The following is a 26,950-nucleotide window of genomic DNA, read 5'->3' as shown; positions in this document are numbered from 1 at the left end:
CTCTGGGCAACCTGTTCCACTCCCTCACCACCTTCATAGTGAAAATTTTTTCCTGATATCCAATCTAAATCTACCCTCTTCCAGTTTGAAGCCATTACTCCTCATGATATCATTACGTGCCCTCATAAAAAGTCCCTCTCCAGTTTTCATGTAGGCCCCCTTCAGGTACTGGAAGGCCGCTATAAGGTCTCCCCAGAGTCTTCTCTTCGCCAGGCTGAACAACCCCATATCTCACAGCCTGTCCTCATGGGTGAGGTGTTCCACCCCTCTGATCATTTTTTTATAAAATTTTTTTAATAGAATGTGTTGGGTTGGAAGAGATCTTTAAAGGTCATCTGGTACAACCCCCCTGCACTTTAACTAGATCAGGTTGCTCAGAGCCTCATCAAGCCTGGCCTTGAATGTCTCCAGGGATGGGGCCTCCACCACCTCTCTGGGCAACCTGTTCCAGTGTTTCACCATCCTCATTGTAAAGAACTTCTTCCTCATGTCTTATCTAAACCTAGCCTGCTCTAGTTTAAAACCATTGCCCCCGTCCTATCACTACATACCCTTGCAAACAGCCACCTTCATGGCTCTCTTTTGTCCTGCTCCAAGCATGACAGACTCTGGAGTCACCTTTCGTTATTACAAAGTCGCTCTATTCAAGTATCTTTTTTCAAGATTCTGCATGTCAATGTATGCAGGTTTTTTCTATATTCTAAAGCAGATCAACAAGCAGGGGACTTTATTAGTCAGAGTCACAGAATCACAGGATGGTTTTGGTAGGAAGATCACGTAGTACAACCTCCCAGCCATGAGCAGGGACATCTTCAACTAGATCAGGATGTGAAACCTGACCCTGGACACTTCTAATGATGGGCATCTACAACTTCTCTGGGCAATCTGTTCCAGTGTTGCACCACCCTCATTGTAAAAAATTTCTTCCTTATGTCCAATCTAAATCTACCTCTTTCAGTTTAAAACCATTGCCCCTTGTCCTGTTGCTACAGGCCTTGGTAAAATGTCTCTCTCTGTTTTTCTTATAAGGCTCCTTTATATATTGAAAGACTACAATAAAGTCTCCCACAGCCTTCTCTTCTCCAGGTGGAACAACCCCAACTCTCTCAGCCTGTCCTCATAGAAAAGGTGTTCCAGCCCTCTGATCATTTTTGTGGCCCTCCTCTGGACTCACTCTAACAGGTCCCTGTCCTTATGTTTGGGGCTCCAGAGCTGGACAAAGGACTCCAGGTGGGTTCTCACCAGAGCGGAGTAGTGGGGAAGAATCACCTCCCTTTTGATGCAGCCCAGGATACAGTTGGCTTTCTGGGCTGTGAGTGCACATTGACAGTTCATGTCCAGCTTTTCTTCCACCAGTACTCCTAAGTCCTTCTCGGTGGGGCTGCTCTCAATCCCTTCATCCCTCTGCCTGTGTTGATACTGCGGGTTGCCCTGACCCAGATGTTGACCTTGCACTCGGCCTTGTTGAACCTCATGGGATTCACATGGGCTCACTCCTCAAGCCTGTGAAGGTTCCTCTGGATGGCATCCCATCTCTCAAGCAGATCAACTGCATGACTCAGATCCTTGACACCATTTTACTTTACATCACAGAAGGCCTGAATTTCATCACAGACTGAGGTCTGTGGCCATTTTAGAGGGCCAGAATCGAAAAAAGTCACACCAAGAAGGAAGCACAAATGTCCAAGGGGTCAGCTATACATTTTCTGACTATTCTTGAGCAGGCCTCTGAAATTTACGTGCCTCACATTCCCACAGGGAAATCACATTGGTATGGCTCAATTTGTCTATCTGGGCTGTTGGCTCTTTAAGGCAGGAATACATCTTACTACATGTCTAGAGTTTGAGCAGGGTCACTCTGTGAGGTGGCGAATCTCTAATCCCAGGACTCATGCATGAGAAAATAGAGTTCACGCTGTCTCTCCAAGCACTGGCTGCAGAGCCCCACCAGAAGCAAAGCTGGGGCTTCATCAGCTCACAAATTAAGAAGGTGCTAAGTCAAACACCATAAGGCCCTAATCTGGCAAGCCTGTATGTGCTCCTGTAGTATAAATTTTTAAAAGATTAATGTAGGATGTAGACAGAAGCATGAACTGGGCTTTTTTCCTAAAGCTTATTTCAGTAGTTTACAAACAGTGCTCCTAAAACAGTGTCATGGGAAAAGAAGCACCATACCTCCCCTTCACCCCCTGCACTCCAACACTGCATATAAACACTTAAAACCCTAATCTGAAAAATAAACCCATTATTAAATATAATCACCTTGCTGCTAAGTGAGGGCTAACACTTGACAAATGCAATCATCCAAATGTTGAAACTGCTTTTTCAAACGTACTATCAACATTTTTTTCTGATTTGAAACACTTATTTTCACCAAAAATCACAGTAAAAAATGTCACAGACATCTTTGAAACTGCAGATCAGCATAAAGCAGGAGAAAATCAGAAATTGAAGACTGTGTGAGTTTTGTCCTAACTTAGAGTTCAGGGTCCATCTTTGAAAAGCAGAATGACCCGGAGTACTTTTTTTTTTTTCCTGGCTCAGAGAAGTTAAATCAAAACACAATGCTTGCTAATGTCTTGCTCTCACAGTTACATGGAATCTGCCTATGAAGAATACATGCCATTTTTATTTGTCACTGTGCAAACGGGCACGAGGTATAAATACTGTTTATAGACAAAGAGACTTCAGCCTTCATTCAGTGTTAGTGTGATGGTATTGCAAAAGAGCATTGTAGTTGTCTCAGAAGTGGGTTTGCAGTGACCTCTGTAGGACAGCCCTGAGACAGGATTCATTCATGCTCCAGACTCACTTTTGGAAAGTCATATAATCGTGCTGGACACAGCTACAGCTTCTCCAGCCTAATCACAGTGCAAATCTTCTGCCTATCCATACCAGGATAAGAAACTGCTGACCTTCAGTCCATGATAGCCCAAGTAGCTGACAACTCTACTACGACACTGTGGTAGAGACCTCCCTTCTGGTCCCAGGAGCCTTCAGACACGTAAGTACCAGTTGTGACTACACTAAGATTCCTGAAGAATAATTTCTGTGAAATGATCTGTTTTGCTAAGTTTCAAGGTTTACAGCATGCAGATATCCCCAGGTAACCAGGCTCTGGCTCAGCTGTCACAGGAAGATACAACCACCAACCTCATAACATTCACTTCAGTTTGCCTGTTGGGATTATTTCTTTAGTAACTGTGCTGCAAGACAGGGACAGTTTGTGCAGGATAAATAATATTTTGATCTCTTGAGTGCCTCTTGAGTGTTTTTAACAGAGCAACAGTGTCTGTTCCTTCACATAAAAGTAAATGGGGAGAAGGCAAAGGTGAAAACGTTGAGTTATGACTCCACAGACTTCCAATCCCAATCCCAGTTTCTAAACCAAAGAGACAAAATCAGTTCCCATGTGCGTTCTTAGGCAAAAGCTCTTTGACTAGTTCAGAATTTGTAGTCCTCACTGATGCCGACAAACTGCAGCAGATGGTTATTTTTCACAACTACCCTATGCAGCAGCACAGCCTTAGGGCTGATCACCTGGGAAACGGCATTGCAGCAAACCCCAGCCACATCCTTGGCTGTACTGGCAAGGGCACAGACAGCAGATCCAAGGAAGTTATCCTGCCCTGCACTTGTGAGGCAGCTCTGGATTGCTGGATCCAGTTTTGGATCCCCAACACCACAGGGAAGACATGGATACAGTGGAGCAAGTTCAGCAGAGGCCCCCAGCCCTCTGTCAGCCTCAAAAAGGGATGGGAGATTTGGGGAGATCTGTTGCTTCTTCAACTTCATAGAATCATAGAATTGTTTGGGTTGGAAGGCACCTTTAAAGGTTATCTAGTCCAGCCCCCCCTGCAGTAAGCAGGGACATCTTCAACTAGATCAGGTTGCTCAGAGCTCCGTCCAGCCTGATGTTGAATGTTTCCAGGGATGGAGCACATAAAACCTCTCTGGGCAACCTGTTCCAGTGTTTCACCACCCTCATTGTAAAAACTGGCTTCCTTGTATCTAGTCTAAATCTACCCTCTTTCATTTTAAAATCATTACGCCCTGTCCTTTCGCAACAGGCCCTACTAAAAAGTTTGTCCCATCTTTCTTATAAACCCTCTTTAAGTATTGAAAGGCTGCAATAATGTCTCCTCGAGTCTTCTCTTCTCCAGGTGGAACAATGCCAACTCTCTCAGCCAGTACTCACAAGAGCGGTGTTCCATCCCTCTGATCATTTTTGTGTCCCTCCTCCGGTACAGGACCTTGCAGTTGGCCTTGTTGAACCTCATGAGACTCATATGGGTGCACTTCTCGAGCCTCTCGAGGTCCCTCTGGATGGCATCTGGTCCCTCCGGTGCATCAACCCCACTGCTCAGCTTGCTGTCATCTGCAAACTTGCTGAGAGTGCACTCAATCCCACCATCTCTGTCACTGATGAAAATATTAAACAGTACCGGTCCCAATACGGACCCCTGAAGGACACCACTTGTCACTGATCTCCATCTGGACATTGAGCCATTGAGCACTACCCTCTGGATGTGACCATCCACCTAATTCTTCATCCACCCCACAGTCCACCCATCAAATCCATACCTCTCCATTTAGAGAGAAGGAAAGACCTTAGAGAAGTCCAGAAAGATGGCATCTGTAGCTCTTCCCTTGTCCACTGTGGTAGTCACTCCATCATAGAAGGCCACGAGGTTGGTCAGGTAAGGCTTGTCCTTGGTGAAGCCATGCTGGCTGTCTCAAATCACCTCCCTGTCCTCCATGTGCTTTAGCATGGCTTCTAGGAAGATCTGTTGCATGATCTTCCCAGGCACAGAAGTGAAGCTGACAGGTCAGTAGTTCCCAGGGCCCTCCTTTCTAACCTTTTTAAAAATGGGTGCAATGTTTCCTTTTTTTCAGTCACCAGGGACTTCACCAAACTGCCATGACTTTTCAATATCATGGAGAGTGGCTTGGCAACATCAGCCAGTTCCCTCAGGACTCTGGGATGCACCTTGTCAGTTGAACATGCAACTTATACATGTTCATTTTTCCTCGGGTGGTCTCAAATGTGATCTTCTCATAGAGTGGGAGGGACTTTGCTTCCCCAATCTCTGTCTTGTGGTCCATCCACTCAAGGCGTATGGAAAGCGAGGTTGCCAGTGAAAACTGAGGCAAAAAAGCTGTTGAGTACCTCAGCCTTCTCCTCGTCTGTTGTTACCAGTTTGACAGTCATGTTCATCGGGGTATGCTTTCTTTGACCTTCAGCTTCGGCATGGTAGGATTCAGAGAAGGCAGAACCAAAGTCTTTTCAGAAGTGTGCATCAATAGATGAAAAGCAAGAGACACAAGCTGGAGCGTGTAAAGTTCAGACTAGAAAGAAGTAGAATATTTTTCACCATGAATGTGGTCAAATACTTTGGAACAGAGAGGTTGAGGAGTCTGTCTACCTGTACAAGGCTGTGAGTAACTTTCTATAGTTGACCATGGCAGGTGGATAGAGTGATCTCTAGATGCGCTGACCAGTTTCAGCCACTTGTGGTTCTTTGAAATGGCTTGCCCAGAGAGGTTGTGGAGTCTCCCAACTGGAGATATTCAAAAGCCATCTGGACACAGTCCTGGGCAACCAGTTCTAGGTGGCCCTGCTGGAGCAGGGGCATTGGACCAGACAACCTGCAGAGCTCCCATCCAATCTCAGTAATTCTGTGTGATTCACAGGGCAAATCAGTTATATATCTTGATAACAGAAATGACAAATAAATTTCTTTTTCAAACTTAAGCCTCACATGGTGATAAATTGCCTAATGCTCCTGATGAAAATGTCTCTAGAGTGGTGAAGTACCAGTAGTAACCAGGGTAAAGCTTTTTAGCAAATTTAATGTCCTACATGAGGGAAAAAAAATATGCCAGTGAGCAATCCTTATCAGATAATTTTGCCATTGCTTTCAAGAAGGCTAGTATTTTAGATAAGCATCTCTGAGAGCTTATGTTGTAATTTACTTCTGCTATCAGACCTCGACCAGGTTATTCAAAACATGGGCAGTTCAGACATTTAGTACTCTGCGCACAAACTCTAAGACATGGAATGTCTGACTTTTCTAACACTTTTTTCCTTGTGGTCATTGAAAAGGTTTTGTGCAAATGTGTATCTTAATCCTTCTGTAACTAAAAAAAAAAGCATACTGAGACACTTAGCTGGGTCTTTTTCTTGCCAGTGACCTGAAGCAATTTCACTCTAGTTTAATTTTGTTAAAATATGTAGTATATCGCCAGTGTGAAGTTACACACCACACTTTTATGATTTGCAGAACTCCATCACACAGCAATAACCATGTCTTTGTAGAGCAAGGACAGCAAAAGCAACAGGGGCTATTTACCATGAATTAATTTACCCCAAGATGTCACCAGTGTCAAATATAAGAAAGCATAAAAAAACTTCATAGGCTTATTATTCAGGAACTGTATTTGCCAATGTCCTGGTTCCGGCGGGGATAGGGTTAATTCTTCCTGGTATTCCATGCCATATGAGCCATGCCCACCCTGAGCTGCTGGGGGAGAGGGCAGGACGCCCAGGAAGTCGCCACTTGGAACCGGGCTTGGAGCGGGCTGGGGCGTTCCGGGTGCAGTCGGTGAGCGGCGGGGAGTGGCCGTTCCGTAATCGTGTTTGTATATGCCTCTGTCCGTGTTATTGTTGTTGTTTTCTTGTTCCCTTTGCTGTTCTGTTAAACTGCCTTTGTCTCAACCCAAGAGTTTTGCCTTTTTCTTCCGATTCTTCCTGTATTGGGAAGGCCTGAGCGAGCGGCATGTGGCTCTTTGTTGCCGTCTGAGGCCAAACCACGACAGCCAAGCTGATTTACAAAATGCACATCCTGTCAAAATCATCACTGTTGTAAAAATTGGGCCTGCTAAAGCAAGAATTTTTATAATTCATACAAGTGATTGGTGGTACACCAATGCATAATTTTTCTAAAATCTCATCTACCACTGTTACCTGTTTACTATGCCAAAATGATCATAAATGTGGTGTTTGTTGTTTATGCCTCTTGCTGGGTATGTGCACATTGCGTCAATGATACTGTTGCTGTGAATAACACTAGAATAACTCGAATAACACTTGAAATGGAAGTTCAGGCACGTGAGAGGTCTTTGTAAGCTAAGAGGAGAAACAGATTTCCACCTGCCTCCAACTTTAAGTAAAAATGTTCTCTTAATTGCATTTTGTGTCTTTGAAAATTTACCTTCACAATGCTGTGAAGTGAAACAAGATTATTTTTTTCTAGAATTAATTTTGAAAGGGCAAGGCGTATTCCTAGAGCAATATTTAGGGATAAGGCGTGAAACATTTTTCGATGGTGTGTTTTGGCACATCCGATTAAGGTAACCATTGACTATCCACAGCACTCACCCAAAACAAACTAAATGCTGTTCTCCTGAGGTGTTTGCTGGTGAATACTGCATTCAGTATCACTGAAATTTATTTGGAAAGCGTAGTGTTACAAGGCAGTGGAAAATCTGTCATAGTCCTGAGGTGCTTGGAATGGACACTGTGTCTCAAGCCCCACATCTTTAGAGGGAGGCATCAGCAATCAAATACTGCCTCTCAAATTGACAGTCTTGGTCTTTTCGCAAACCAGCAAGGCAGGGCACACAAGTGTCATAAACAGGGAGAGTTGCAGAAGTGCCTCTTTTCTTTGACAGTTGTCTTTTCTGTCCCATGACCTGGTTTGGAGTCATCTTTAAAATCGCTTTTCCTGATGCCCCTGTTGCAGCTACACTGCACAGAGTGCAGTCAGGGTGTTTGCTGCTTCCCTGTAGCAACTCCATGAAAGTCTAATTCACTTGCCCTTCCATTACATCCTAATTAGTGCAACACCATTCTTTCCTTAGTTTCTGGCATTGGATCTGTTTCCTCCCTTGTCATTTACTAAGGAGCTATTCAGACATCAGTTTTACTGACTGCAATTATCACATAGGGACATAATATACCATGAATATTAGCAATAGTGGAACTAATTGCATTTAGGTGAATAGTGGAGTGAAAGTACAAGCAATGTGAAAGCCCACTTGGTAACTTCTAAACGTAAGTATTCAGCTCTGCGCTGTATAACTAGGCAGTAATGACAAAATACCTGAGTAAAGTGGATGTACAATGGAGCAGTATGTGTTCTATTGTAGTCAAACTGTCTTAGCCTCACTTTTCCATCTGCTTCATCTTGTTGGATGTGATACCACAAAGCACAAGCCTCTCACCTGTGCTACCAGTTTCATTAGGAAGTAGTAATAATTTCATTTTGGAGAATGTAAAACAACAGTGTAAAGAGCGCTTTTGCTGACATCAGTGCCAGACACAGAGAAAAATGCAAAACCTGCAAAACTCTCAGATCCAATCTCCACAACCTGTTACCTAAATGATTCTTGGCATTGGCTTAAGCAGTCACCAGTCTCTCTCTCTGTCTTTTCTTCTCACCTAAGGGTGAGTCTTTTTATAAAAACCTCATCTTAAAACAAACTGCAAGCTGCTTGGATGGATATACATAGGCAGAATTATTCTCCCTTCTCTACAGATAAAACTTCAAATAAACATATAGTGTTGGCACACAAGAGAAGTCTTTTCCTTCTTATTTGCATTATACTGGTTTCTGAATTTATTCTGTCAAAAGGATTTACTAATGTGTTAAATAGCAATAGTTAAAGTTCTGTATTGCTTATTTAGGATGAAGCTAAGTATGAGAATTCAGAGACTTGTTCCAACATTCTTATTCACATGGTGGAGCTGCCAAATGGAGATTTGATAAGGTAAACACCTTCTCAATTGCATATGCTTAGGAGAAAGGAGGTACATCAGTCTCTGTGGTGTACCTCTGTGATGTACATCAGACTGTGCCCAGTCTTTCTTGTAGCTTCTGACCTCAGAAGGTAAAATGTTAATGCTTTATCATCTGTAGTGAGACAGAGCACAGAGGAAAGGATACTGGAAGGAAATAACTGAAATATGAGGCCAGGGTACCAAGAAATTCAATAAGTGGATGCAACATTACCACACCCTTCTGAAAAAAGAAAAAGAAAATCCCATCCATACACTGTACATTGAATCTCAAAGAAGAAGAAGAAAGAAGGATCTGCGGATACTGTGCCAGTTCTTAACAGCTTTGACTAAAAGAAAGCCAGCGGCCCTTATTTGTCGAAAGAGTAGGTTCTGCAATGATGTCTCTATTCTTCCTGAAGGAAGAAGAAAGAAGGCAGAGGACTGTGAAATCCAGCTACTCAGAAATTGAGCTTGTATAAAGGACAGAATGAGAAATTTAGCTCCTTCTTGCAGACGAAGAAGCAATTCAGATTTCCTGAGTCAGTGCCAAGAATCACTGGATATTGTTTCTAAAAGTTCTAAGAGCTCAGCAGAAACCATTGCCAATTTGCAGACTTTTAAAGTTGATGGATTTCTCTAACTTACCTCATCTGTGTCACGGAAGAGAGGTATGCATGGTCTCATCAAACCTGTTGTTCTGATTTTGTATGTCTAGATATCTGTAACAGTTCATTTATGTCCAATATGCCGTGTAGACCCTCCTCACAGGGGAGTCTGCTGTCTTCCTGGAGCCCAGGTTAAGGACGTTAGTAGGAAACTCCCTAGTTTGATACAGTCCTCAGACTATTACCAGTTACAGATTTTCCATGTAGGTGGAAACGAAGCTGTGACTCGTAGACCAAGGCAATCAAAGGGGACTTCAGGGCCCTGTGAAGGTTTGTAAGGGAGTTTGGGGCCCAGGTTATTTTCTCCTCCCTCCTTCCAGTTGCAGGCAGTGACACTGGAAGGAACAGACGCATCCAGTCCATTAATACATGGCTCCATGGCTGGTGTTGCCGCCACAATTTTGTGTTTTTTGACAATGGGATGGCCTACACGGCACTGGGCTTATTGGCATCAGATGGGAAACAAACCTTCTCAAAGAGGGAGGAGGGTCTTTGGCCAAGAGATTGTGGGGCTGATCAACAGGGCTTTAAACTAGATGTGGAGGGGGAGGGGGATGATAATATTGGGCTTGTCTGTGACAAGCTGTGGGATAACACATCAGGGTTAGAGGGACGGGGCACTAGTAAGGGCCTTAGACCTGTTGCCCCGAGGCGTGCTGGGAATGCTACATGGCAGTCAAAGTCTTACAGAGACAAGCCAGGGGCTGCTGAGGTAGTCTGAGTCAACAGGGAAACACCCATGAAACACCCCAAGGAGAGCTCATCAAAGAAGGCGTCACAGCCAACAGCCTGGCTGAAGTGCCTCTACATGAATGCATGCAGCGTGGGCAACAAACAGGAGGAGCTGGAAGCTACCGTGAGCTACCAAGGCCATTACTGAAACCTGGTGGGACGAATCCTATGACTGGAATGTGGCTATAAATGGCTACAGGCTGTTCAGAAGGGACAAGTGAGGAAGGAGGGGTGGAGGTGTTGCCCTCTATACTAAGTATACTAAGGAATGGATAGAGTGTGAAGAGGTGTCCCTAAAGAACAGCCAAGAGGAAGTCGAAAGCTTATGGGTAGGAATTAGAGACCAAGGCAACAAGGGGAACCTTGTGGTTGGTGTCTACTACAGGCCGCCTGATCAAGGAGAATCTGATGATGAAGCCTTCTTACTCCAGCTACAGGAGGCATTGTGCTCGAAGGCTCTCATCCTGCTGGGGGATTTAAACCACCCTGACATCTGCTGGAAAAGTAACACGGCGAGCTGTAGACAATCCAGGAGATTCCTGGAGTGCCTTGACGATAACTTCCTAAGACAGGAAACAGACAGCCCTATCTGAGGGGATGTGATACTGGACCTCATAGTCACCAATGCGAGTGAGTTCATTGGGTATGTCAAGATTGGAAGCAGCCTGGGCTGCAGTGACCACGCACTGGTGGAGTTCACAGTCCTGAGGGTTACATGCCAGATGAGGAGCCTAATCAGGACCCTGAATTTTAGGAAAGCAAACCTCCGGCTCTTCAAGGAGATAGTCAGTAGGACCCCCCGGGAAATGGTCCTCAGAGACAAGGGGGCAGAACAGCTGGCAGATCTTCAAGGACGCTTGTGTAAGAAATCAAGCAAGAAAGGGAAGAGACCAGCATGTCTGAGCTGAGACCAGCTGGCCTGCTGGTCAAACTAAAAGGCAAGAAGGAACTGCACAGGCAGTTCAAGCAGCATCAGGTGTCCTGGAAAGAGTATAGTGATGCTGCCTGGTTATGTAGGGAAGGCCAAGGCACAGCTGGAGCTGAACATGGCAAGGGATGCTAATAACAAGAAGGGCTTCTTACAGGTACGTCAACCAGAAAAAGAAGGTTAAAGAAAGTGTACCTTCCCTGATGACCAAGAATGGCAAACTGGTAACAACAGATGAGGAGAAGTCTGAGGTACTCAACAGCTTTTTTGCCTCAGTCTTCACTGCCAGCCTCTCTCCTCACACCTCCAGAGTTGAAGGAGCTCAAGACGGGGACCTGTGGGACAAAGTCGCTCCCACTGTAAGTGAAGACAAGGTTTGTGACCACCTGAGGAACCTGAACATACACAAGTCTATGGGACCTGATGAGATCCATCCCAGAGTCCTGAGGGAACTGGCTGATGTTGTTGCCAAGCCACTCTCTATGATATTTGAAAAGTCACGGCAGTCAGGTGAAGTCACCAGTGACTGGAAAAAGGGAAACATCGCACCCATTTTTAAAAAGGTTAGAAAGGAGGGCCTTGGGAACTACTGACCTGTCAGCCTCACCTCTGTGCCTGGGAAGATCATGGAACAGATCCTCCTAGAAGCCATCCTAAGGCACATGGAGGACAGGGAGGTGATCCGAGACAGCCAGCATGGCTTCACCAAGGACAAGTCTTGCCTGACCGACCTAGTGGCTTTCTACAGTGGAGGACTGTATCAGTGGACAAGGGAAGGGAAACAGATATCATCTAGCTGGACTTCTGCAAGGCCTTTGACATGGTCCCCCACAACATCCTTCTCTCTAAGCTGGAGACATAAGTAAGTTATTAGTAAGTTTGTCGATGACACCAACCTGAGTGGCGCAGTTGACAGGCCAGAGGGACGGCATGTCATTCAGAGGGACCTGGACAAGCTAGAGAGGTGGGCCCGAGCAAACCTTAAGAAGTTCAACAAGACCAAGTGCAAGGTCCTATACTTGGGTTGGGACAATCCTCAATATCAATACAGGCTGGGGGATGACGTGATAGAGAGCAGCCCTGCGGAAAAGGGCTTGGGGGTACTCGTGGATGAAAAACTGGACATGAGCCAAAAATGTGTGCTTGCAGCACAGAAGGCCAATCGCATTCTGGGCTGCATCAAAAGAACTGTGGCCAGCAGATCCAGAGAAGTGATTCTCACCCTCTACTCTGCTCTTGTGAGACCCCACCTGGAGTACTGCGTCCAGCTCTGGAGCCCTCAGCACAAGCAAGATGTGGACCTGTTTGAGTGGGTCCAGCGGAAAGCCATGAAGATGATCCGAGGGCTGGAGCACCTCTCCTATGAGGACAGGCTGAGATAGTTGGGGTTGTTCAGCCTGGAGAAGTCTCTGGGGAGACCTCATAGCAGCCTTCCAGTACCTGAAGGGGGCCTTCAAGAAAGCTGGGGAGGGGCTGTTTGCAAGGGCATGTAGCAATAGGATGAGGGGCAAGGGTTTTAAACTAGAGCAGGCTAGGTTTAGATAAGACATGAGGAAGAAGTTCTTTACAATGAGGGTGGTGAAACACTGGAACAGGTTGCCCAGAGAGGTGGTGGAGGCCCCATCCCTGGAGACATTCAAGGCCAGGCTTGATGAGGCTCTGAGCAATCTGATCTAGTTAAAAGATGTCCCTGCTTACTGCAGGGGGGTTGGACTAGGTGACCTTTAAAGGTCCCTTCCAACCCAACACATTCTATGATTCTATGATTTCTCAGCACGCGAGGTAGCTAGAAAAAGTTCAAATCATGGGGCCTTGTAAATTCATTGACTCAGCATTTCTAGATGACTGGTCTGATCTCAACTAGCAAAGCTGTGAGGATACGTGCTGAGTACCACTACTTTGATGGGAGAATGCCAACAAAGATTGTGAGCTCATTTGCTGAGCACCATTACTTTGCTAGTTGAAAGTCAAAGGGGTTTAGGATGTTGTGGTGGTGTGTTCTCCCCTTTACCCCTCTCATCAGTGGCCGTTCTTATGAGATGCACCTGTCCTTTGGCGGATGGCTGGCAACACAGTAAACACACTGTCTGGAGTGGGGACGTGGGAACATGACTGTAAGTCAATTATCGTACTCTATAAATAGAGGAGAGTTCCCCTGCATGGCAGCTGGCTGCATGCCAGGATCTCCCTTTGAGTGAGGACGCACACTTAAGGTTCTGCTCCTTGATGCTGAGAGATTCCTTGCAACAACAGGTTCTCAGTAAGTGACTAACAGCATGCTAAACTTTGAAATCTTAGCTAAGTGATATAAAAGATTGATTGTGCATATATAATACTTTAGATATAAACCATTGACCAAGTCTGAGACTAGGATTGGATCCAGTCGCACCTAGACTCCTCTCTGAGAAGGAGTTCAGAAAGCAAGGGGGTCCTTTCTGAACCTCATGACTCAACAGGAGGGTCTCTCTGACAGCTTGTCTGACCCTGATCCCATGCAGTAAATAATCAAGTGTACCTTTCCATCGAATCTCGTAAAACACTGTCGCATTCACTACTAACTTTGTTAAATAACTGTTTTATGTTAATAAATATTACACTAGTTCTCTCTTACAAGAGAAGTTAATCACGTTGCACTGTGACAGATGTGCGTGGTTATTCTCTCAACAACTCTACTGCCAGCAAGCTGGTGTTATGTCAAGACAAAATATGTAATGTTCTTCTTGGACTGAATTATCAAATGTCCCTAAATTCACGAACATGTGAAGCATGAGCATTGCCTTGTGGTCAGGTAGAGCCTGATGTCCTCCCCTGTGCTTTATCTCCAAGGGACCGGATGAGGAAGGCAAGCAAGAAACTCTGCTGGGGACATCTCCCCACACCCTGCAGAAAGGGCCAAATGAGACCTTCCCTCTGCAGGTACAGTGTGTACGTCTGGGCAAGAGGCCAGGGCAGCAACGCCGGTTGGCCAGCAAGCCGCTTGCAGAAGAGGTGCAGACGGTCCCTGCTGGGACAGGGGCCTGACCGTGGCCGAGAGAAACATGGGTGGGATGCGGGGGAAGAGTGGCATCCGTCAGGGAGGCAAAAGCAGACGGAAGAGCAGATCAGCCCCATGTCTGTGTTGGACCCTGCAGCTCCCCAGCTGCAGCCGCCGGGCAGGCGGTGGCAGGGCGGATGCCCAGCACCTTGCCCTGGCAGCAGGACTTTCCCTGGGCCCTGCTTCCCCGGCACCAGCGAGCCGCAGGTTTCCACGGCTGCCCGCCACCTCCCCGAGGCCGGGCGTTTGCTCTGCAGGGGCACAGGGGTCCTTTGCCGCCTGCGTGGGAGGAGGGGAGGGGAGAAGGGCCCGGGGCAGAGGCCGGGCGGTCAGAGGAAGACGCACAGAGCCTGCTCTCACTCTTTACACCCCGGAGTAACGCTGCTTTTTGCCACGGTTTCTTTGCAGAATGGGATTCCCAGAGGCTTTCCGTTTCTGAAACTTGGCATACGGAGCAACTGGGGAAAACCAGGATACACCTGCATTTATCGAGTGCAAGTGCATGGGAAGATCATGGGAAGGAAGGCCGTCGGCCAGACACCTGTGTAGACCTTCTTCCCTCAATAAAAATTAAAGCAGAAAACTGAGAAACAGAGCAGAGGGATGCGGCCGTTAGTCTGGTGCAGAGCAATGTCGTTTCAGAGGCCCCCTCAAAGGTGCCAACTTCTGCCTTTCGCAGGCTGAGGCCTTCCTCAGGCTTTCCGCTTTCTCTCCACCAAGGAGATGTTTCCTAACCGAGCAAAAGGAGACGACGCTCCCGTAGCCTTTCCTTGCCTAAGGTCCTTGATGAAATCCTTTGGCACGAGGAACAAGGTCATGGGGAACAGGAGAGGTGCCTGAGGACTGGAGGAAGGCTGACATCACTCCAATCTTCAAAAAAGGCAAGAAGGAGGACCCAGGGAACTACAGGCCGGTTAGTCTCACCTCTGTCCCTGGGAAGGTAATGGAGCGACTCATTCTGGATGTCGTCTCCAAACACATAGAGGAACAGGAAGTTATTGGAAGTGGTCAGCATGGATTTACCAAGGGCAAATCATGCCTGACCAATCTGATAGCTTTCTATGATGTTATAACGGGTTGGCTGGATGAGGGGAGAGCCGTAGATGTCATCTACCTTGACCTTAGCAAGGCTTTTGACACTGTCTCCCATAACATCCTCATTAGGAAGCTGAGGAAGTATGGGCTAGATGAGGTGACAGTGAGGTGGATCGAGAGCTGGCTGAGTGACAGAACTCAGAGGGTTGTGATCAGCGGCACAGAGTCCAGTTGGAGGACTGTAACGAGTGGTGTCCCTCAGGGGTCAATACTTGGACCAATTTTGTTCAATATATTCATTAATGACCTAGATGAGGGGACAGAGTGTATCCTCAGCAAGTTTGCTGATGATACCAAGCTGGGAGGGGTGGCCGACACTCCAGAGGGCCATGCTGCCATCCAGCGTGACCTGGACAGGCTGGAGAGCTGGGCAGAGAAGAACCTAATGAGGTTCAACAAAAACAAGTGTAGGGTCCTGCACCTGGGAAGGAAGAATGCCAAACACCAGTATAGGTTAGGGGCGGACATGCTGGGAAGCAGCTCTGAGGAGAAGGACCTGGGGGTCCTGGTAGACAGCAAATTATCCATGAGCCAGCAGTGTGCCCTTGTCACCAAGAAGGCCAATGGCATCCTGGGCTGCATAGGAAAGACTGTGGCCAGTAGGTCGAGGGAGGTCATTCTCCCCCTCTACTCTGCACTGGTGAGGCCACAACTGGAGTACTGTGTCCAGTTTTGGGCTCCCCAGTTCAAGAGGGACAGGGCACTACTGGAGAGAGTCCAGCGTAGGGCAACCAAGATGATTATGGGACTGGAGCACCTCCCTTATGAGGAAAGGCTGAAAGAGCTGGGACTCTTTAGCCTGGAGAAGAGAAGGTTGAGGGGGGACCTGATTAATGTTTCCAAGTATCTAAAGGGTGGGTTTAAGGAGGACGGAGCCAGGCTCTTTTCAATGGTTCCCAGCGACAGGACAAGGGGCAATGGGCACAAGCTAGAACATAGGAAGTTCCGTTCAAATACACGGAAAAACTTCTTTATGGTGAGGGTGACAGAGCACTGGAACAGGCTGCCCAGGGAGGCTGTGGAGTCCCCTTCTCTGGAGATTTTCAAGACCCGCCTGGATGCAGCCCTGAGGGATGTGCTTTAGGCAATCCTGCTCTAGCAGGGGAGTTGGACTAGATGATCTCTAGAGGTCCCTTCCAACTCTGAAGATTCCGTGATTCCGTGATTCCGTGAGGGCCGTCCCTGAGTCTCACCCCAGGCAGGAGTCGTCAGAGCCTGGCAGCGTTGGGGGTCAGGATCCCCAGAGCTCATGAGCTCCCCCCCCATTCCCTTCAGGGGACACCGTGCATCTGGGGACTGGGTCTAGTGGGGGCCCACATGGGGTGCAGCCATGGCTGGGACCCTTGAGGGGTCTGAAGCTCCAGCACAAGGGCTCCTGCCGCAGTATCACAGCCCCTGCAGTTATTGCTCCAGTCCCAGGACAGGTCGCGTCTAGTGTCTGGCCATACTGTCCACGGGCATCTGTCACAAACCCAAACCAACCTCTTGATTCGGGGAATTTCTCCGCATCTAATGGACTTGCCTGTGAGCAACCTATGAACTCCTGCTTCTCATATAGGAAGAAAAGAAACACTAACACATCTCTCTGGCGAGACAGCCCTGATCTCTTGGCACACCTCTCTCCACAGCCTGCTCCACGCCACCCATTTTCTTCCCCTCTCTCCTCCCGCCCTGCTTCCTGTGGCCAGCAGGTGGAGGGAGGTCATCCTCCCCCGCTACTCTGCCCTGGTGAGGCCGCACCTGGAGTACTGTGTCCAGTTCTGGGCTCCCCGGTTCAAGAGGGACAGGGAACTGCTGGAGAGGGTGCAGCAAAGGGCTACCAGGAGGATTAGGGGACTGGAGCACCTCTCTTATGAGGAAAGGCTGAGGGATTTGGGTCTCTTCAGTCTGCAAAAAAGACGGCTGAGCAGGGACCTTATCAACACTTCTAAATACTTCAAGGGTGGGTGTCAGGAGGATGGGGCCAGGCTCTTTTCAGTGGTGCCCAGCGGCAGGACAAGAGGTCACGGGCACAAACTTGACCATAGGAAGTTCCACCGAAACGTGAGGAGGAACTTCTTTACCCCGAGGGTGCCAAAGCACGGGAACAGGCTGCCCAGGGAGGTGGTGGAGTCTCCATCTCTGGAGACATTCAAAACTCACCTGGACACGATCCTGGGCAACCTGCTCTAAGACGACCCTGCTCTGGCAGGCGGGTGGGACCTGATGATCTCCAGAGGTCCCTTCCAACCCTATGATTCTATGATTGTATGATTGTATGATTCCTCTGGCTCGGCCCTTGGAAACTGCTCCGACTGGAACCCGCAAGTTCCTGCTGCTCTCCAGCACAAGCCGTTTGTGGGCCCCTGCTGCAACCACGGTGCAGGGTTCTGAGCCGCCTCTGGCAGAGCCACGCGAGAGCCCAGCCCTCGCCTCGCTGGGACCCCCGGCCCCGTGCTGCTGCTGCTGCTGCTGCTGCTGCGTCCTGGTGGGTCTGTGGTGAGGGAGAGAAGCCGTGGGGGCTGTTTCAGAGAGGGCTCTGGCCCTTGTGCTGCAGAGGCCCTGGGAAGAGGTGGGGGCTGTGGAGGAGGGCAGCTGCTCCCCTCTCCCCGTAGACCGCCAGGCCTCTGAGACGCCTGCCCAGGGGCAGGTTGGTGCTATGGGGGCCGGGGGCAGTCGAGGTGAGAAGCAGTTGTGCTGCCCTGCTGCGCCTGCTGCTGTTTCGGTCTCAGTACGGCGGGGATGTCTCCCGGTGGGCTGCCCAAAGGCTGTCTCCTGGCCAGGGCCTCGGCTCTCGTGGCATGGAGGCAGTGCAAAACAGGGCTCTGCCTGTTTCCTCCCAGAGGGGTAGCCCCTCTCCCGAGGAGCAGGGCACCAGCTGGAACGGGCCAGCACGCTGCAGCTGCAGTGCTGGAGAAAAGGCGAGTGGCCACCAAGCCCAGCCCCACGGCACTGTGAGCCACTGTCTCCCACCTGGAAGGAGCTCGTGCTGTCCTGGTGGCTCTGGGCTCATGGCAGGTGTTCCCTTGGCCACATTTTGGTGGCTGTTGCCTGAGTGTCCACCCCTGGGCAGGCAGCATTCCTGCAGTGGAGCAAGTGGGCATAGGCTTGGAGGAGAGCTTCGTTTCTCCCCAAGATGAAGAGGAGAAGGGCTCCTCCAAGAGCACAAGGGGCATTAACAGCCCTCTGAAGGAGAGCAGCAGACAGCAGACAGTCTCTCCTGGAGACATCAGCTGGTGGATAGGACACACAGAGCCTAATGCAGGGCTGGTTGTTCCGGAGGGGGAAGCTGTCAGGAGCTGTAGGCATAGTAAAAGCCGCGAGGCTTAGAAACCTGCCTTGAGCGCAGGAGAGTCTGAGCTCTGCCCGAGTGCTGTTGAGTTCAGCCTGAGAAAAGGAAGCGATGTTCCTCATGACTGTACCAAGCCTGCTTGGCTTAGCCGGGACCCACGGCCCCGCAGAACCAGCGTCATCAAGCCCCGAGGGAGCCCTGGGGCCACCTGCCCTACGTGCCCATGTGGAGCTGGGTACCATGTCCACGTCTTTGTGGGATCCTGGAGTAACCAGAGGGTACACCGGTACGGCAGAGGCCAAGAGGCCAAAGCCTCATCTGTTCTCCCTGCCCAGGCACGCCGTCAGCGCCCTGCCTGCGAGGGGAACCTGCCAGGCCCTCTGTGGCAGGGCTGCCCCCCTCTCCAGGGCATAACCCAGCCCCCTGCCCATGCTTTGTGGAGGGAGTGCACAGGACCAGTGCCACCTCCCGCAGGGGTCTGGCATACGCCCTGAAGGGCCGGCCACCTAGAGAACAGTCCGCAGGCTTTTCTCCAGTGTCGTTGAGCAAGGTTGGTCTTCAGCATTGCTTATGGTCTGGCCACAGCCCTGGTCTCCCTCGGTGGAGGGACTGTGGCCGGTGGAGGGGCCGTGGCAGGGACGGAAGCCCAGAGGCTTCCCAAGGCCCGTCTTCTGGACAGGGCCTCCACACTGGCGGCTCCCCCCGCTCTTCGCTCGCACGGCGTGGAGACAGTGCACAGCAGGGCTCCGTCTTTGTCCTTAGAGGTGCTCACTCTCATCATGGCCCGGCAAGGCCCTGCAAGCTGGCTTGTCCCAGAAGGGGACATTGGGGTGTCCTGGGTGCTCGTGTGTCCCGTTGAGGACGGAGGGGCGCAGCAGCCCCTTGGCATGTCCCTGGGGCCAATTTGGTGGCTGAAGCTCCCCATGATGATGTGGAGCCAGAGGGGCTGAGTGGGCCAAAGCCCCGTGCAGCCCCAGCCCGTGTCACCCTGAGCCACCAAACCCTCCTTACTCCATGGGACACCCCCGTCTGGCATGGCAGGCCCTGCCCAGGCAGGGGGAAGGCAGGGGGCCATGCTCGCTACACACCATGTCCCCGTGCCACCACACGAGATCCCCACTGCCCTCGGGGCAGCCTGTGCCCCCCCGTCCCAGGAACCTGCCTGGTCCACCGAGAGCCTATAAAGCACACAGCAAACACCCTCCTTTCTCGACCCAGGCTGCGGTGGGTTGACCCCAGCACACCGATGCCCAGCCAGTCCCCAAGAAATGGCTGCGTTGGAAAGACCAAAGGCCCAGGATTTATTGCGGAGCTTGACAATCCATGGCGTGGAGCAGCCCTTGGGTCCCTTTGGCTTGGCTCTCCGTGCTGTGTCCCCTCCCAGCCTCTCGCCCAGCCTCAGCCCACTCGCTCGGGGACACACAGAGAGGACCAGAGGAAGCCTTGGCGCTCTGCAGGCACTGCCCAGCACCACCTGAAACATTGCTGTGTTTTCAACACTGTCTGCTCACAAATGCAAAGCACAGCGGCCAAGCGGGCAGCGGGGTCTCTCTCCACCCCCCCACCCCTCCTGCAGTTCCTCCTCTGACATCACAGCCACGACCTCAGACCGTGCGGGGACAGGCTTTGTGAGGTCATGCACCGTGGGCCATAAGATGTGGTCTCGCGGTGTGCTGCTGCCTGTGTGCCTGTGGCAGGCGTTCTCCTCCCGGCTATCTCCAGGAGGGATCTGCCCACACACACACAACACTCCTGCGGCTGAAGGAGGCCACCTAAGCTTGCGGGAGAGCTTCGTTGCTCGCGAGGATGGGGAGAAGAAGACGGGCCAGGGGCAGCCGGGCAAGGTCTCGGCAGGCTCAGGGCACCAGACGGCCCAGGCCCGCACGCCGCAGGGCTGCAGAAAAGAAGCGTAAGTTCAGTGCTGCCTTTCGCCCCGTGTTTGCACCAAGCCTGCCTGGCTCGGCCGGGAGCCACGGGCCTGCACGCCCAGCCTCATCCTGCCCCGAGGGAGGCCTGGGGCCACCTCGCCTCCCGGTGACCATGACGGAGATGGCTACCGTGCCCGTGTCTTTGTGGGATACTGCACTAACCACGGGGTAGGCCGGGACTCGTGCCAGCCCCCCTGCCCAGGCACGCCAGCAGTGCCCTGCCTGCGAGGGGATCCTGCCCGGCCCTTGTACCCCACTCCCAGGCTGCGCCCAGCTGCCCCCTTCTCCAGGGCAGAACCACGGCCCTGCCCCTGCCCCCAGGGAGGGAGGACCGGCGCCCACCTCCCTGCAGGGATCTGGCACGCGTTGGACCAGTGTCCTCAAGAAGGGTCCTCAGGCTTTTCTGCGGTTTCTTTGCCCAGGGTTGGTCTTCGGTCTGCCAGCGGCTGTGGACGCCGTCCAGAGATGCCTCGGCACAGGCATCTCCACCCTGTGAGTACAAGACGTGCGCAGTGGGGACACGGAGACGAGGGGTGACAGTGGGTCAGGGCGAGCAGGGGGAGGCTGGCGATGCTCCCCACCCGCAGACCCTGGCTCCTCCAAAATTCCTGCTCCTTGGCTTGGAAGAGAAAGTCCCCTCGTGCAGGGCTCTGCCCTTGGCCACTGCTAAGCCAGAACTCCCTCTTTTTCAGGCAAGAGATCGTCACCTTGAACGTGAAGAGGATCTTCACGATCCTTTTCTTGTTGAACCTGGCTGCTCTTGGTGAGTATTCCTCTGCTGCCAGCGGAGGCACGGAGGCAGGGAGCGCGGGCTTCAGCGTGAGGCAGAGGAGCGAGTGGGGCCTTTCCAGCCTCCCACGTCTGCAGCTCAGGGAGCTCCCAAGATGCTCCCTACGCGCAGAGCGGGGAGGGGAAATGGGGCGTAGCTGTGGGGCGGCCAGCGTGCCCGGGAAGCAGGGCTGTGCAGAGCCCCGAGGCCCAAGGAGAGAGAGGCTCCCTTCTTGGAGCCGCAACCTCTCTCTGCACCCTTGCCCCATGTCCCCAGCCAGCCTCTTGCCACCGTGCTGGGGGAGGAGACCGCGGGACTCCAAGCATTGTCAGAAACCCTCCTAAAACAACTCTCTCTTGCTCATGTGAATTACAGTTGGTTCCTGCTGCGGGATCCTGCAGCTCATGTGGATGCAGGGGGCAGAGGATGTGGCACAGGTCAGTGACTGCTGCTGTGGGACAGGAAAGGCCCACGGAGGAGCCCTGCTGGCGGTGGGTGGGGAAATGGCCCAGCGCTCCGGTTCCAGGCAGTGACCCAGAGAACCAGCAGCAGCTTCTGCTGTGCCTTCCTAGAGCCACCGGCTCTGGAAAGCCCCGCCAGCTCGGGGACTCAAAGGGAGAGCCTTTCTCTTTCAGGTGCCGCTGGGGCAGGCATCAGCCAACCTGTGGTCCCTACGGTAAGAGCCCTCTCCTCTCTCCTCACCTGCAGCACCTTTGGCGGGCTAGCGGCAGATGAGCCCGTGCTATTTGCCTTCCCTTGCGCTGTGCCCAGGGCTCATGCCTTTCGCTCCTGCCTGGGCCTTTGGCTCAACCCGGAGGGGGAGGGAAGCGCTTACAAACCAGGGAAAGAAAAGGGGGCTCGAGCGCCCCTCTCCCTGCTCTCCCTGAGCTTGGAGGCTCTGGGAGGGGCTGGGCAGCGCTCTGACGAGATCTGCTTTCCTGGTGACGGCAGGGAACAATCCCCAGCAATGGAACTCCTGAGGAAGGAGATCAGGCGCCTGGCTGCAGAGATCGATGCTAGCAAGGAGGTGATGCTGCACTTTGGGAAAGAGGGCTGGGACGGGCAAGGCCCTTCCTGGGCCACTTGGTGGGCTTTTCCTGCTCACCCCACACAGCCATCCCCTGCCAGGGGCTGCTGGTCGAGCTTCTCCGCTCTAAAGCCCCTTGCCCTGGCCAAGGGACCTGTGGTCATTTCCCCTGCTCCCATGTGTCTTTCCAGGAAGTTCGGCTAATGGGAGAGGCAATGTCTGCAAGCACGCAGATGTCTGACTGGGCTCTGAAAGAGGCAGGTACGGATGGACGCAGGCAGGCAGGGCTCTCATCGCACTGAACTCCTGCTCGGTGCTCCCAAAAGGAGGCTGCGCTGCAGACACTGCTCAACAAAGCGTAGGGAGATTGAACGAAACCACGGCGCCCAAGAGCGTGACTGTGGCAGAGCTGGGCCCAGCCCTGCCGTCGGACCCCTCGCTGGTGCCCCTGGCAGCATTTCTGCCCTCTCCCTCTCCGCTGAGCTTTGCTGGGGAACAAAAGCGAGCGGACGGGCTGTCCACGCAGCGCGGCCTCGGCTTGGGTCTGCAGCTCTTCCCCAGGGGGCTTGCTGTCTCCCAGCACCCGCAGACCTTCTCTTTGTGCAGCCGGGAGGGGCGTGGGGCACGGGGATCCCCTCCTTCTCCTGGGGCACCTCCAAGCGTGCGCTGCTGGCTGTGGGGCTGGCAGGCAGCCTTAGTAGTTGCCTGCAACCACCAGGTGCTCTGAGCCTGGGCCTTTTGCAGTCACCTGCGCTCTTCTCCCTTCAGGGGCTGCCATGGACCTGCAGAGATCGTCCAGCAGCTCTGCAGGACTCTGCAGGGTGTTTTGGTTCCTGTGTGCTCCAGCCCCCCAGGACACCTTTGTGCAGGTACAGGAGCAGAAACCGTCATTGCTGCTTCTCTTGCCTCTTTGAAGGTGTGGGGCAAGTCCTGGGGCATCTCCCCTCAGGCCAATGGCGTTGCCCAAGGCCCCGGCACCGGGGCGGTGCCAGGCACCTGAGGTCTCCCACAGGGCTTGGCTCCCTAGAAAACAGCAGTTGCCCTCAGAAAGGGGCTGCGCTGAGCTGAGCTTCCTGCCCACCCTCCCTGGTCCCTGCTGGGTGAAGATACTTCTCCTTCGGGACGCCATTTCCCTGCCACAGCTCTGATTGTCCCTCTCCCGCGGGGGCAGTGGAGGGGGTGGGAGGCTGCAGAGCTGCTGGCTGCAGAGCTCCTGTCCGCTTCCCAACACGCCGTTCGTTTCGAGCACAAGCACAGCCCACAGGGGCAGTGCCGCCTGTGCTCCTGGCTCCACGGGAGCACACGGGCCCCGTCATGTCCTCCTGTTCCCATCATGCCCTCACGTTCCATCCTCTTGCTCTCCGCTTTCAGCCGGATGCCTTGCCAGGATACTACTGGCCTTTCCAATGGTCTCGGAGCAAGCAGCTGATCCGGTCCCCCACACAAATACAAGCGACAGCCATCACCAGAGATCAAACCTCAAAGATGGCCTCTGCGCTGGGGACTGTCAGCAGTGCCCCCCGAGATTTCACTGTCTCTGTAAGTCTCTGCCGGGCACTGGGGGTTGGGACCTGGCCGCGGGCAAAAGCTCTAACGGGGACTTGCTGCTCTCTGCGCATCTGCCGAGATTCTGCCGTTCCCTGAGGGGACATTTCAAGGGACGTGCCGGGTGGTATCACCCCTCCTAAGGCTCCCTCAGCACCTTTTGGCCCAGCACCTCCGGGCCCCTGAGCAACACACAAGGAGGACACTCAGCCCCACCGCATCCTGCGCCAGACCGCACTGGAGCCGCAGGAGTGGGGTGCAGATGACGGGCGCGGGTCTGGCATGAGTGTTTCCTGGTGCTCGGGTCACGACTGACTTCCTCCCCTGTGCTTTATCTCCAAGGGACCGGATGAGGAAGGCGAGCAAGAAACTCTGCTGGGGACATCTCCCCACACCCTGCAGAAAGGGCCAAATGAGACCTTCCCTCTGCAGGTACAGTGTGTGCGTCTGGGCAAGAGGCCAGGGCAGCAACGCCGGTTGGCCAGCAAGCCGCTTGCAGAAGTGGTGCAGACGGTCCCTGCTGGGACAGGGGCCTGACCGTGGCCGAGAGAAACGTGGGTGGGATGCGGGGGAAGAGTGGCATCCGTCAGGGAGGCAAAAGCAGACGGAAGAGCAGATCAGCCCCATGTCTGTGTTGGACCCTGCAGCTCCCCAGCTGCAGCCGCCGGGCAGGCGGTGGCAGGGCGGATGCCCAGCACCTTGCCCTGGCAGCAGGACTTTCCCTGGGCCCTGCTTCCCCGGCACCAGCGAGCCGCAGGTTTCCACGGCTGCCCGCCACCTCCCCGAGGCCGGGCGTTTGCTCTGCAGGGGCACAGGGGTCCTTTGCCGCCTGCGTGGGAGGAGGGGAGGGGAGAAGGGCCCGGGGCAGAGGCCGGGCGGTCAGAGGAAGACGCACAGAGCCTGCTCTCACTCTTTACACCCCGGAGTAACGCTGCTTTTTGCCACGGTTTCTTTGCAGAATGGGATTCCCAGAGGCTTTCCGTTTCTGAAACTTGGCATACGGAGCAACTGGGGAAAACCAGGATACACCTGCATTTATCGAGTGCAAGTGCATGGGAAGATCATGGGAAGGAAGGCCGTCGGCCAGACACCTGTGTAGACCTTCTTCCCTCAATAAAAATTAAAGCAGAAAACTGAGAAACAGAGCAGAGGGATGCGGCCGTTAGTCTGGTGCAGAGCAATGTCGTTTCAGAGGCCCCCTCAAAGGTGCCAACTTCTGCCTTTCGCAGGCTGAGGCCTTCCTCAGGCTTTCCGCTTTCTCTCCACCAAGGAGATGTTTCCTAACCGAGCAAAAGGAGACGACGCTCCCGTAGCCTTTCCTTGCCTAAGGTCCTTGATGAAATCCTTTGGCACGAGGAACAAGGTCATGGGGAACAGGAGAGGTGCCTGAGGACTGGAGGAAGGCTGACATCACTCCATTCTTCAAAAAAGGCAAGAAGGAGGACCCAGGGAACTACAGGCCGGTTAGTCTCACCTCTGTCCCTGGGAAGGTAATGGAGCGACTCATTCTGGATGTCGTCTCCAAACACATAGAGGAACAGGAAGTTATTGGAAGTGGTCAGCATGGATTTACCAAGGGCAAATCATGCCTGACCAATCTGATAGCTTTCTATGATGTTATAACGGGTTGGCTGGATGAGGGGAGAGCCGTAGATGTCATCTACCTTGACCTTAGCAAGGCTTTTGACACTGTCTCCCATAACATCCTCATTAGGAAGCTGAGGAAGTATGGGCTAGATGAGGTGACAGTGAGGTGGATCGAGAGCTGGCTGAGTGACAGAACTCAGAGGGTTGTGATCAGCGGCACAGAGTCCAGTTGGAGGACTGTAACGAGTGGTGTCCCTCAGGGGTCAATACTTGGACCAATTTTGTTCAATATATTCATTAATGACCTAGATGAGGGGACAGAGTGTATCCTCAGCAAGTTTGCTGATGATACCAAGCTGGGAGGGGTGGCCGACACTCCAGAGGGCCATGCTGCCATCCAGCGTGACCTGGACAGGCTGGAGAGCTGGGCAGAGAAGAACCTAATGAGGTTCAACAAAAACAAGTGTAGGGTCCTGCACCTGGGAAGGAAGAATGCCAAACACCAGTATAGGTTAGGGGCGGACATGCTGGGAAGCAGCTCTGAGGAGAAGGACCTGGGGGTCCTGGTAGACAGCAAATTATCCATGAGCCAGCAGTGTGCCCTTGTCACCAAGAAGGCCAATGGCATCCTGGGCTGCATAGGAAAGACTGTGGCCAGTAGGTCGAGGGAGGTCATTCTCCCCCTCTACTCTGCACTGGTGAGGCCACAACTGGAGTACTGTGTCCAGTTTTGGGCTCCCCAGTTCAAGAGGGACAGGGCACTACTGGAGAGAGTCCAGCGTAGGGCAACCAAGATGATTATGGGACTGGAGCACCTCCCTTATGAGGAAAGGCTGAAAGAGCTGGGACTCTTTAGCCTGGAGAAGAGAAGGTTGAGGGGGGACCTGATTAATGTTTACAAGTATCTAAAGGGTGGGTTTAAGGAGGACGGAGCCAGGCTCTTTTCAATGGTTCCCAGCGACAGGACAAGGGGCAATGGGCACAAGCTAGAACATAGGAAGTTCCGTTCAAATACACGGAAAAACTTCTTTATGGTGAGGGTGACAGAGCACTGGAACAGGCTGCCCAGGGAGGCTGTGGAGTCCCCTTCTCTGGAGATTTTCAAGACCCGCCTGGATGCAGCCCTGAGGGATGTGCTTTAGGCAATCCTGCTCTAGCAGGGGAGTTGGACTAGATGATCTCTAGAGGTCCCTTCCAACTCTGAAGATTCCGTGATTCCGTGATTCCGTGAGGGCCGTCCCTGAGTCTCACCCCAGGCAGGAGTCGTCAGAGCCTGGCAGCGTTGGGGGTCAGGATCCCCAGAGCTCATGAGCTCCCCCCCCATTCCCTTCAGGGGACACCGTGCATCTGGGGACTGGGTCTAGTGGGGGCCCACATGGGGTGCAGCCATGGCTGGGACCCTTGAGGGGTCTGAAGCTCCAGCACAAGGGCTCCTGCCGCAGTATCACAGCCCCTGCAGTTATTGCTCCAGTCCCAGGACAGGTCGCGTCTAGTGTCTGGCCATACTGTCCACGGGCGTCTGTCACAAACCCAAACCAACCTCTTGATTCGGGGAATTTCTCCGCATCTAATGGACTTGCCTGTGAG

This window comes from Chroicocephalus ridibundus, chromosome Z (genome assembly GCF_963924245.1).
Source record: "Chroicocephalus ridibundus chromosome Z, bChrRid1.1, whole genome shotgun sequence".
In the NCBI taxonomy this organism is placed as follows: domain Eukaryota; kingdom Metazoa; phylum Chordata; class Aves; order Charadriiformes; family Laridae; genus Chroicocephalus; species Chroicocephalus ridibundus.
This window is presented reverse-complemented; position numbering follows the sequence as displayed.